Source organism: Geospiza fortis, unplaced genomic scaffold (genome assembly GCF_000277835.1).
Source record: "Geospiza fortis unplaced genomic scaffold, GeoFor_1.0 scaffold40, whole genome shotgun sequence".
Taxonomy (NCBI): Eukaryota; Metazoa; Chordata; class Aves; order Passeriformes; family Thraupidae; genus Geospiza; species Geospiza fortis.
Window position 1 is genome coordinate 21,799,222 of NW_005054297.1, and position 13,719 is coordinate 21,812,940.

Here is a 13,719-nt window from a genome sequence, read left to right on the forward strand (position 1 = left end):
ACTCAGTGCATTTCTGTGTAACAGTTCAGTACAGATATGTTGCTGTAGATCAGTCTTGACCTACTTGATGTCAAATGTATAGAGGGGGAAATATTTTTCTGGATGACAGTAGTATTAATGCACATACAGAATGAACTTTATACACGTGTTGCAGTAGTGATCTACAGTACCCAAAGGAACCTATTGGTCACTATCAACTAAAAATTTGTTGCCTAAATATTAGCAAAATTTTATTTTAATGCATTTATACTAGGGATAAAAATAAAGTTGAATTATTAATTTTATTTTTAATTTTTCTCCTCTGCTTGGTGTATCTGCTTGGCAGGTTAACAGCAATGAATAGTTATAGGTAGGAAATTTCATAACATCACATTTCTCTCACTTTGGAAAGTGTGAAAGAAAAAGAAAAACATTGAGAGTGACTTATTTTGAGGGCTTCTTTAGCAGAAGATCAGGATCAGTTGAATGTTTGAGACTGATATCTCTCAAAGATATCACTGACCCTAGTTAAAGTGCTTAAACATTCTGAGTGAGTACCAAATGACTGAAGGAAATGAAATGCTCACATGTAACCTTTGAAAATTTTGGTAAAAGAGACTGCAACAGCAGAACAGAAATAAACAGAAAATCAAGTTACAAGATGTAGCTTTGTTGCAGACTAGAGCTCTGGCTATTAGACTTCCTTTCTGTCTGTCAATAATATTTATTCTGACTTCTGCAGCAAATTAGAGATTCCAGAGAGAACATTTCTATAAATTGCATAATCTTGCAGCTTCTTTGTAATCCATCTCATGTTCTAAATGATATGAGTTCTAAATGATATGAGAAATTTAGCTAATTATTTAAAGAATCAACATCAAGTGGCAAAAATATCCTCCAAACTTCCAATTTTTCCATTTAGTGTTCTTTCACTGTTCAGTAAAATTACAAATTCCAGAGGTCCCTTCTGTGCAATTAAACTGTAAATTGCATATGCAGAGAAATAATTTGATTTGGGGCATTCAGAACAGACTTCTTCTAGTTCCCATGAAAAAATAACTGGCACCATTAGCAACCATTTTTACTGAAATTAAAGTCCCCCAGCTGATCCTCCAGCTAATTAGATAACTATTTTAGGAAAGCACAGAGTACCTGGAACTAGAAATTTTGGGTTCTGCTCTTGATTCCAGGGAAAAAAATGGTTAAAACTCTAGGTACGTCAGCATATTGATTAGGAACATTTAAAAAGGCATGGTGAAGTAGGAGAGAATGAGCTGTAAAATATTAGATTATCATAGATTTATTTTGCAGGTTTACTGCCTGAAAACCATCAATGTAAGACTGATAAAAAGTTGGCAACTATATAGAACTTAAGACTACACAAGCCTTTACTTCATAATAATAAAATATTTTTCTCACTTTGTACAGATACTCTTTTTTACCTTCTCATATGGGAGCTAAGAATTCTTGATTTCATGAAGATTTAATCTGTATGAAAGTATGATTTAAGACTTGTTTAATTTGCAGTTTGATTCCATGTAAAATTAATCGTAAAGCCAAGATCTCTTTCAGATGCTAAAACAGAATTCCACAGATTTTTCTTTCAGAGTAACAACAGATTCGTCTTGTAGGATTTTGCAGTGATCTCTATAAAAACGCTGCTAATAGGTGAAAGTTTTCGATTTTAGATGAAAAATGTTGTTCTGTAATATAGTGTTATTTCAGTGAGTAAAGAATTCATGCTTAATAAGGATTCTTAACTTTGACTAGATTTTGCCTATTTAAATATATGTAAACAAGTTACATATATAAAATATTCTGACCTTTATTACAGAAAAGAATTTGCATTTTATTAACTAATATTTATTGTTTAAAACTTGTTATTATTTCCTGCTCTTTGTAATGCTATACCATTTTACAAGAGGAAGCATTTGCCTTGAAATTCAAAATGACAGTATCTAGAGGAAGAAATTACAGTTGTGTGTGGAATACTGACTTGCTCTCTAGTAGGTATCATGTCTTAAAGCAATTTCCTGCACATCTTTTCAAATATTACACATTTCTGTTTAGCATAATTAACCAAGTAAGGAGATATAATAGAGAAAGATGTATTCATCAGAACAGCCTGAGTAAAAGGACAAAAACATAGAAATGCAGCATAAATGAAAATATGTATGATTTCACACTTTGTGCATTTTTATAAAATGGAGATTTTTTATACTTTGTAAAGAAATATTTTATTTTTAAGTAATTATATTTGAGTCTTAAGTATACAATGAAAAAACCTCTGTGCATGTAAAAAATGTATACCACATTGGGAAAGCTAGCAGTGTGTGCTCACAGTTTCCAAGGAGATGAAGGAAAGAAGGAGGACAAAAAACCACTTTCTTTTCAATTGGCAGAAACAGCAACATTCTAGGTCCTTCCTTGTTGCTTAATATAGAAAAAACCCCAACAACCAACCACATTAAACTGAAAATTGGTATATCATAAATATTATTTAAAAATAACAACTGAATTGACTAGATATATATCATGGCTTTATCTCAATAACTTAAAGATAAATGCCTAATAATCCCTACCTTAGCATAGGTATCAATTTTTGGAAAGCACTTTAGAATTTCCATGTTCATTCCAATACCTTGCTGGTCCCAAAAATGGAAAATATGGTTCTCATTGTAGAATGAAATCACTTTACTTGACAGATGGAGGAACTAAACCTTGATATTCACCAATAATGCAGTTACTACAGGATGCAGGAGAAAAGACTGAGCGTTGTGTCACGCCACACACAAAACTGCAGTGCCAGTAGCCTGGCAACTGCAGCTCTTTAACAGGCACCATTTTAATTTTAATCTAACTCCTTTTTCTCTGCTTCAGCTACTCAGTGTATTTCATTGCTCACTGTGTTTCCCAATTGCACTATGATAACACTTGTAGAATAATAATAGCTCTTTAAACCCATCACTTAACAACTTTCATTATCAATACAGTGCTTGCATGTTATCAGTATCCATAAATATCTAACCATCAAGCACAAGCAACAACAGATGCTCACATGTGCTTTGATTGTGGTCCATGTGGTGTATGACCTATCCAAATATGCAATATGGCATGCATACAAAAGTGGATATAGAGCAGCCTTATGTTAATCAGTATGCTTCTGTGTATACAAAGTGTAGTTTCTTAACAGCTACAAGCAGTAAAGTGCTAGTGTCCTCTGCTTCTGTTTACTCTATTGTCATTATTTTCCATCAGTTTTGTCTCTTTTCTTATGTGGAAAGCTTGCTGTCACTCCTGTATGTCAGACATATAAAACTGTTATATCTCATCCACACTACTGTCAGGCACCAATATTTTTGTCAGCAAATCAATGACAACATAATAATTAGTAAGATCTTTAGTGATATAAAGACATTATATCATGTTATTTCTCCTTGAAAACATTGGGTATATTTACCCATCCTTGGGAGGAAATCTGTTGGAGATGAAAATATCACCTGTGAACCACACCACAGAGTTTCAAATTCATTACCCTATCCAGTGGGACCAGTTAGAAGCACAGATAATGGACAATCATTTTATCTTGTTAAAAGCATGAAGGTGTTCAAATTTATGAAGAAATGTTGGCATGTCTGCAAGACAGAGCAGAAAATGACTTCTGACTGAATGTCTGCCTCAACAGCACTGAGACGCATGTAAAAACACACACATAATTAGCACTGGTGTTCTTCCAGTGGAACTGGGAAACACCAAGCACATCAGGAGAAACTTGGAAACACCAAGCCATGTTAGGAAATTAAATTCTTATCAATTTTTCCTGAAGCAAGAAATGAGGGTAATTGGAAATACTCTGGTATATATGGAAATATTCTGGTATGTATTCAGCTTAAAATCCAAAATATGAAAACTTTGACAAAACAAACAAAAGTTCTTCCTGCTTTGGAATACGGCAAAACACTAACCAATCTGCAGTCTTGACACAGCTTAACAAACTGCAGTTACTGCTGCAGGTGTCTGAATAGTCTGAGACAACACACACGACTCAAGCAACTCCTTCTGGACAAAAGATGAATGAAGTCCACCTATATTAGTAGTGACAGTCACAATGTAGAACAATTATGTAGGCTTACACATGTACTTCTCTATACAAGCGAAGCCCTTCATACTTTCCAGGAGAATTTTACCAAGGCAGTCTACTGCTTATTAAAGTGCCAGGCTGGTTGCTGGCCTACCACTAAGCAGTATAGATAGTTTGCGAAGACTGGAAAGGTTTTTTTCTAATTTTGTATACAATTCATGGCACACAGGCCATGTACAGCTCCCAGATAATCAGAAGGCTAATCATAGTCAGGAAGAGGGTGCCTTGGACAAGGCTTTGAATTTCAACAAGATTCCTCAAAAATACCACAAGCTTTGGCTAGACTCCTGCAACCAGAATTTGCAGATGACATTTCCTAACGTATGACAACCTAGCAAGCGTTCAATATGTGCATTCACTTATCCAGACACTGACAAGGAAGATAATACTCTGATTTAAAAGATTATTTGAAATGAACAAATGTTCTACTAGTGTTCACTGCCATTTTAAACCACAATAAAACTTGGACACAAATCATTACCAGAACCAATTTAACCACAGGATCTCTGGCTTCACAAGGGAAGAAGTTTTGGACCTTTCCTCTAAAGTTTGAAACTTGAAATCACAGCCTAAGACTGTTTTTCAGAAACAAATACTCACAATAAAACCCAATATTTAATCCACGATAGATACCCTGCTTAGAAAACATAAGGCAATAACATTAAAAAAATGTAACATAGTAAGTCTTACAAAGTAGTGCATTTGACTGCCTTGACTATACTAGCACATTTAACACCTTTATTGTGCCGCCTTAACATGATAATCTAAAGAGCCATACTAGCCATACATTTCTACAAGCATGGAGAAATGCTGACATTTCTAACAATAAATCACCAGCAATGTTGGAATACACACCTAATCAATATGAAACCACCTAGCAGTGATAGTGATAACAAAGCCATTATCTGCAGAGTATTGCTTAATCATAGTTTGCAGATAATGCGTGCAATACACAGAGATACGTATACAACCATGTCTGATCACAGTATGGAGCATCTAAGAATCTGCATAAGATTCTGTTCTCATCTTCCAATCCAGAGCTACAACAATCACCAGAAGATTGCTTTTCTGCTTGCAAATTGCCAAGACTGTTCCGATTTCAGATAAAGTTACCTCTTGACACATCTCACACCCAAATCCCTGATGACAGCTATTGAAAGGTAATTCTACATCTGAAGCATCCATATCATGAGTGACATGTAAAATGAGAACAGTGGAACAGTATTAATATCTGCCAGTTTTTTTATACTTATGAGCATATAGCTGGCATTATCAAGTAACACACAATAATCCAATGAAAGCACCTGCTTTCACTAACATCTCCTGCATTCTAATTAGCTGACTATATACTCTGAAAACAGAAAAAAAAAATCACAGAAATGTAAGGTACCATAAAAGAGCTTAATACAGTGAAAGAAATGTGACTTATATTCATTTCCCACCATAAATCTATGAAAGCAGCTGTAGACACACAGCTAATAAATGCTAAAAATAAATCCAAGTTATCCTGCAAATGTTGCTATAGTAACAACTCTTCCTCAGAAAAATGCTAATAAAAAACATAAAGCTATTCAAGATACAACTTGGAAATGACCCTATGCGAATTTAATCTCTCCCAAATATTTTTGGTTTACCCTATTACTAACTATAATTATTTTATTTTACTCCATGCATGGAATATTAATTTCTTCTAATACAACAAAATGTAATGTTTGCTTTTCATCTCATTGCATATTAAAAAATTTCTACTTGTTAAATTATGCAACCTAAAAAATGCAAGTAGGTGGTTGTCACACTTCCAGTACCTTTTATGCAGCTAGCAACATTAATTTTAAAAAAACTCATTTTGAATATGCTTTATTTATGACTCAAGACCTCAGTAAAACTACTAAAAATCTCTTCCTATACCACTATAGAAATACTACTTTTGATATAATCAATATAATAATAAAGAGCAGCTTAAAGAAAAAAAATATAAAAATAGTAAAAGAGAAAATATTACTTTAAGCAATTCTTACTCTTTGTTGTCCTTCATACCAATCATCTTCATCAAACCAGTGGGAAATGTAAGTCATCCAAGCCATGAAAGAAGGCACAGTTGAAATAAAAAATACAGAACCTGAAGACATATAAGTACAATAAATCCTGTGCTAAAATTTATTCAACAGTACAATAAGCTACTCAAAGATGAGATCTGAAGTCTGTGATATGATTTGAGATTAGTAAGTTTTAAATTAGTAAATATGTAATCTGAAATACTTTTAACAGCAATTTAAATGTTCTACTATTGGATTTTCTAATGGAAAACAGAATTCAATACTACAGTAATTATTAGATTATATATTCCAGTATTTAAAATTGAAGCAGGTTAGTGCTTCAAGATTGATTTTGCTGTGCTTCTGAGCTATGAAAATAAGGTGCTGTTTGAGTCATTCTTATGTCTTCTAAAAAATTACTTTCATTTTTTAAAAATGTACTATCTACTATCTACAAAATGTAGTTCAGTGCACAAAAGCTTGTACTGAAATGTAAAATATGCTCAGAATCATGGGGAATGATTTGTTTTGGTTATGTAGGGAGTGGTTTCAATTGGCACAGTAGGAGGGGCCAAAATTATCACAAATACCAAGCATCGGTTTAACTTTTTTTTTTTTTTAAGAGGAAAAATAAAAATCTGCAAGTCCATAGTTCACAGCCAGCAGAGCCTAAAGGGCTCAGCTGCAGCCACCAGCATGGGCTGAAAAATGTAAAAAGCCTAATTTAACTAATTCATCAGAATGGATCTGCTTATTTTCTCTTCCTTAGAAGTGTTTCACATATCTGACAGCATTTATGCCTTACGCAGGTGGTATCCTTTTCTGGTATGCCTCCAAGTTTCACATGAGGTTTCACAGTGCATTATGCCAGTGAAAATGAAAGGTAAAAAGGAATAAAAGCTGTACTACCACATTTCAGTACTGCGGCAATATACTTCTTCAGTTGCGCTGTGTAGGAGACATTATCATGCAAATCTTCCTGACTTTCCTGACTGCATGGTTACAGCAACTATCAAATCCTCAACAGAGATTGAGCAGACCTAAAAAAAAAAACAGTTTCTGAAGAAACCTAGGATCCAGATAACCTCTGCCTTTCTATACTGACTTAAGCAGCTGTTCCCCACAGTTTGTAATATAATAAATGTAAAAACTAAACAGGGAAGTGTATTGTTTAATCCAGAAATAAACAAAGCAAAGTAGGAAAAGTAGCTGGAAGTACCAGCTACTAACTGGTTGACATTACTTACCATTTCCACAGAGCAATTCTGTGTTATTACCTGTCCTACCCCAGAATGTGTAGTGTCCATTAAGGGTACTGTATAGGCAGGTGACATTCTCCAGGGGAATAAACAAAAACAGCAATATTTTTGGTTCACAACCTCAGAAATTCTGACAGCCAAGAAGAAACAAAAAAAAACCAAAAAAAAACCCAAAAAAAAACCCCAAAAAAACCAAAAACAAACCACACACGCAAAACCATAAATATTTAAGTCAAGGCACCCAGTAATAGTAAGTAGCACTCCAAGATTATAAGATTTTTTGTAGTTATATAGTCATCCATGTAAATGGATACAGACACAAAAATATACAGAACTTTCTACAATACTGCTGAAATTTTTCAAATTACTTGCCCTTTGAGATTTCAGCTCAAACATTAACTACGCAAAGTGCACAGAATTGCATGGTCTCATAAACTGTATGAGAAACATGGCACCAATTCAGTCACCTCAAATGACAGCGCTGAAGAAATTCCTGACCATAACCATGGTCTATGAGCAATCAAGAAAAACATTACTGATGTACTGCTTCCGTGAACAAAAATTTTACAATTTGTTAAAACATATCCACATTATAACTGCTTGTTACACATGAAAATCATGGTTTCAAGTAAATTAATACTTGCCCATTAAGGAAAGTGTTTGCTTTCTGGGTGTTGTGTCTTTTTTTATAAGGGCACATAGTATCACTGAGAATCTTGATCTTTACACTGAGAACACAAAGCATGTAATGATGCCAAGTATCCCAAAATAAATGCTAAAATACAATGTTTAGAGTAAAGCTGTGCAAGAACCAATCATATGATAATGACACAGCAAACCTATATCTCAGCAATCTTATGTCATACAAGGTCAGGCGACAATTAGATTTCCCTAGACTTCCTCAACTCCTATCAAGCTACTAATGGCACAAACATAGCATGGCTCTAAATAAGTGTCCTTTTTTATTTTTTCCCCTCACTTGCTCTTTCCCAACAGGCTGTGTGGATTTACCAGGACAAGATGACATACAGAACAACCAGGACACCTAACAGCGATTGGAATAAGCTGTTAGTAACAGATGTACAACACTATCATCGCCGCCAGACCTACGCTGGGCTGAGACTTTCACACAACCTTCTCACAAGCTACTTTAAGATTGAGCTTTATCAGTTTATAAGAGGAGATTAAGCTTTAGCTACCAACAATAGCAGTGGATTGGGCTTGATCACGTATCTTCTTAAGGATGTTCTATAACTGGATTTTAAAAATAAACTCAATGAAGCTTTATAGTCCTTTTCCAAGAAAATAAATTACCAACTCTTCAGAAAAAAAAAAAAAGTTTATATAAGTTTATAGATATTTATAGTACCACTTTTACTATGGCTTAGCAGATGTCATTCTAATTCTGTGAAGAATACTTATAAAAAATGACAATTTCAAATATCTCCAATTGTGTCCTTGGTCAAAAAAGACAAAAAGGAGTATATTTACAGAGAAAAATTACAATCTTATTCATAAAACTATGTCTATATTGAAATACTTGTATCAGTTTCATAATCACTACTTGTACAAAATTTGAATGCAGTCAACGTTAAAGTACCCCAGTTATGATTTAACCAAGCAGGTAGCTAACTCCCCATGGCCACTTGGTGATTTTTTGGTCTGTCAGCAAATAGCTCATATGCCAAGAAACACATTGCATGTATTTTTTAGTATCATGATCACAAGATTTTATCTATGTCTAGCTCAGTCATTCCATTGTAACATATTCTTCAGAGACATATTAGATTTTAATAAATTTAGATTATAATAGTGCAAATCTCTGTCTGCAATCATAATGCACACATTATAAAGTAAATATTTTAATTACATCAACTTTTTATACTATATTTGGCTGATTCATATGTTAAGATAAACATAAAGTAAATATTAATATAAAGTACATTTCTAAGGGATGTAAGAAATAACATAAGCACACTCTCATGTACCAAAAACTTATCTATGAAGAAAAAAATGTCAGCATCTGTAGCCCAAAAAAGACCACAAATAGAATTTGTTTTATTTCATTAAATTATTTTCCTACTTTATTTTTTCTAGCAGTGAAACTCAAAGTAAGATTTAAAACCAACTGCATTTGTTAATGGATTTGCTGAGATAAGAAAGGTTGAACAGTCAAAGTGGGGATGACATGCAGTTGTATATCAACTTACTAATTTTCCAAATTTGAACTAGTAGTTAAAGCTGGACATGGGCAAGAAAAACTTGATTTTATTAGAAAAAGAGGCCAACTCTTGAAAAGTTTATGTTCAACACAATGTTCTAAAACATGAGATTTTCTGCCCTAGGAATTTTTACAGAGCACTGAGTTTAACAGGTTTGTTCAGACACTTCAGAGCCACTTGTGCCCAAATATCCATAAAAGCAAAAGAAACCTCAAAAAGCAAACATCACAACAAACCCCAAAATAAGAAACCCTTTAACTGCAAAAAGATTGTCCTTGATTCTCTGGGAAACCAGTATGGGACACAACTACGTAACGTGATGACAGTCAGCAGTTAGGTATAAAAGATGTGCACCTAATCACAACAAATCATTAGTGTTGAGAAGAGCTCCTCTCAATGCTAACCTCACACTTGAGAGCAGAAATCTCAGTCTTTCTTTCCTGAAATCTAAACCAATGTATGCAACTGATCTCCTGGATCTGACATATCCTTTTTCACTCAGTCATTACCAGTCCTCCATCAGAGGTATCTTCAGACAATAGGTAACAATTTGAAAAGAAAGTTAGGAGAATGAAAATAGTAGCTTTAATTAGCTCTCTTGGAACTTGATTAACCTATGTGGGGTAAAAAAATTAAATATAATAATCTCTAACATAAAACCCCCAAATTATTCTTTAGCCAGATTGAAAAAGAGAATACAGAAGTTTAAAACCAAAGAATTAGGTTTCAGACTGTCAACAAACTAGGCCATTTATGTCTCATTGAGAAAGAGGTTCCAGAGCATGTTATATAATGGCACAAGTAAATGCCAACAATTACACCTAAGACAGAAACAAAGTGATGTTAAAACATACAACTCAAAGGGATGAGATAAGTGTGTCTGCTGTGCCCCCCCTTCTTGCCCCACCCCCCCCCTCAAAAAATGCAAATAGAGGTGGTGGGTTTTAAGAGACCATGAAATTGAGTACATACTACACACTATAGTACACCAAGAAGAATGGAATCAGTCAAAAGGAGACAAAGAGGGGGAAAAAACCCCTTACAAAAACAATGGATGTAACAAACCATGGGAAAAGTATGAGCCACCAACAGGATGTAGCCAAAAGAGATGTACAACATGTTAGGAAAGATATTGTCAGCACAGAAGGAGGCCTAATACCATTTTACCAGTCATTCATGCATTATGTTTGGTTAGCACGTTCCAGAGAGATGGATTTAAACATTTAAATACAGAGGTTTAAAAAATAATGAAACAAGGAGGCAATTACCAGAGATATAGAAATGTTATTTGAATCAAGATATCATATGTGCTAAGCAGCTGAGTTCAAATTGGTCATGGTGCTAGAAGGCAGGTAAAGGTTCCTGAACCTGAAGCTAATTTATAGTCAGTAGAAGCATAAAGAAAAAAGAAAAAATCATTAAGTATGGGAAAGGCAGTACTAACCTCATCAATAGACATATAATATACAGCACAAGTGAAAAAAAGATTACATCAATCCTTTTCCACTGCAACAACTGCTTCTGAGAGCCTCTACCATCAATAAATAGGAAATTAGATACTAGACAACAACAACAAAAAAATGATTCATCACTGATGAAGATCTTAAAAATCACTATTTATCAACTTGTTTGCTTACAGTTTTCCACATACAATTAAACAAAGTAGTCCAAGAGAAAAAATGTAAGGAAAAGACTTAGCAGGGACAACAGTGCTAACAACAGTCAAGTTCATTAGCATAAAACACCAACAAAGAAAGAACTAGAAGAGGCAAGTTCCTGCACTTGACACTGCTTTGAGAACTAATAAATTATATTGTCAACAAATAAAAAAGTCAGCAAAGTTCTACAGGCCTTTACTGATAACCAAATAAATCCCACACATACCAGAAAAACCAAATTCTCCAACCAGTACTAGAACAGGATATGGAAAAATGGCCCCGATGGACACAGCCAAGGTGTGCTTATGGGATGCAAGTGGGGAAAAGATTACCATAAAAGCTTTTGTCTTTCTCCAGTGCCCACAGTACAGCTCAGCTGTATACCATAAATAATGGCTAGCCGGAGAGATAGGATGCCACCAAATTGCCTATATCCTACAGGGGGATTCACAGTTCTTGTAGCCACTTTCTGAAATTCAAATGTTACATTGATATTTACTTCTCCTCTTTGGCTACCTATATTTTGCTTTATAAAACAAATAATGTCAGTAACACAACATCACACCAGGACTTGGTGAAGTTACTCTTACTGGCCACATCAACTTTAATTCACAGATTGCAGGAAGAGGAAATATTGCTTTCCCTAAGTTATAATCTCCTAGTACCACTGCTAGAAATAAAATACTGAATTTAATGGACCATTAGGACTCACCAAGGACCTCCCTTACTTCTTGCTATGTGGGAATTTTCCTCTTAGCAGATGACCAAATGACAAGTTTATTGTGTGTTGTAGGTCCTTTAAACAGCCAGAGCCACTCAAAGAGTCAAAGATTTGGTATAATAGAACATAAAGAATGTTAGAATTGAGGAAGAAGCCTGTAGATATCTTATCAGGGAGAATAATTAATAAATGGGAAAAAAATCAGTAAGTAAAACAATAGCCCCATGCTATTTTTAAATTTTTGTGTTATCTGTATTCTTCCATGCATACTCCTTATCACCTTTCTAAGTTCTTTATACCACCATGTCTCCACATGGGTTACAACAATTTGTTGAAGATGACTACAGTCTTAACTGAAGCTTTTGAACAGTTTTGAAATACAAAATATAAATAATGACATCACTAAGTCATCTAGACTGATTTGTGCAAGGCACTTAATTCTTGAAATGTATCAGTAACTTACACAGTTGTGCCTGTAATTAGGAAAGAAACGTCACAACAGAAGTGTATTATCCCTATTTTAGGACTACAAAAAACTAGGAAGGGCAAGGATTAGAACCTTGAACTTATTTTAAAATGGTGGGAAATATGTCTTACCAGAAATAACTTAAAGCAAAATAACTCTGTACTAAAGTTTGAAGAACATCTTACTGTTATGTGTTTCTTACCAGAATTCTTCCCCTGTTATACTCTTATGAATAGCAGGTAGCTGCATAATGTCATGGCAAAATTTTTAAACAAAGTACAAAACCACAAGGTTCAACACTCCTATAAAAACCCTCTAAAATTAGTCAGAAAGAGATACAATGAACTTCCTAGACCATTAAATTTTTGAAAGACTAAGTGCATGGCAATTAGAAAGAGACTCTTGAACCACAAGGGTTTAGCCCTCAAAAAGGACATTTCCAAGTATTTATTTTCTATATCATTCCATGGTTAAGTCCATTATTAAGAACAGTATGGTCTTTATCGAGTCTAAAATCCAGGATTATGTTCTTCACTGCAGCATTACAAATAATTAAAGATCTTGCTCAGACTTTGATTTCATACCTGCCATCTTCAAGCCTTCTAACACAGTTTCTCAAACTGTTGCATGACAATGTCTATGTAAAGCAATATCTCTTAAGATATTAGAAGAATTTACCGTACAGAAAAAAAACCCTTAAACTTATTTCTTCATTTGCAGAGTCTGCTGCCTTAAATTCACTTTCATAAGCTTTGCTTACTTAGCTTGTAGTTTCCTTTTGTAATTGAATGATTTTTTTTTTAACTTTCTAAGTTTGATTTTGCTTCCCCCTCTCACCCTCGTCCCAGCTGGGAAAAGCATTTATAGTATAAACAAGCCCAAAGCTCTCCCTCCCTGCGGAGGGCAAGCGTTCGCTTGCTTCTTTTAGAGATTGCTGCCCCCGCCTTTACTCGATCTTAAGTTCGCGTTTCCGCAAAAGCACGTTTGTAAAGAGACGCACACAGAGTAGCACAGTCCCCAGAACAGTGTAAAATCCCGACAATACCGTCAGACGGCTCCTGGATGCTTCAGACACCGACCGCAGCCCCGAGAGCTCCCCGGAGCCGCTCCGTCCCCGGAGCGCAGGTGGGCGCAGGGCGGCGCGGCCGAGCCCCGCGCAACCTCCCGGGCCGTGCCGCACCCCGCGGGGCAAGAAACGCGGGGCAAGAAACGCAGGGCACCTCCCCTGCCCTGTCGG

The 13,719-nt window shown here is 35.0% G+C and overlaps 1 protein-coding gene across 1 annotated transcript in view; it reads right to left on the bottom strand.

Moving 5' to 3' along the window:
- WDR17 (WD repeat domain 17) overlaps positions 1–13,626 on the bottom strand; it is a 53,252-nt gene extending 39,626 nt beyond the window's left edge. Inside the window, exon 1 of the mRNA XM_005415543.2 lies at positions 13,528–13,626. The gene's annotated coding sequence lies outside the window, so the exon portion shown is untranslated. The remainder of the gene's footprint in view (positions 1–13,527) is intronic.
- Positions 13,627–13,719: the final 93 nt, after the last annotated feature.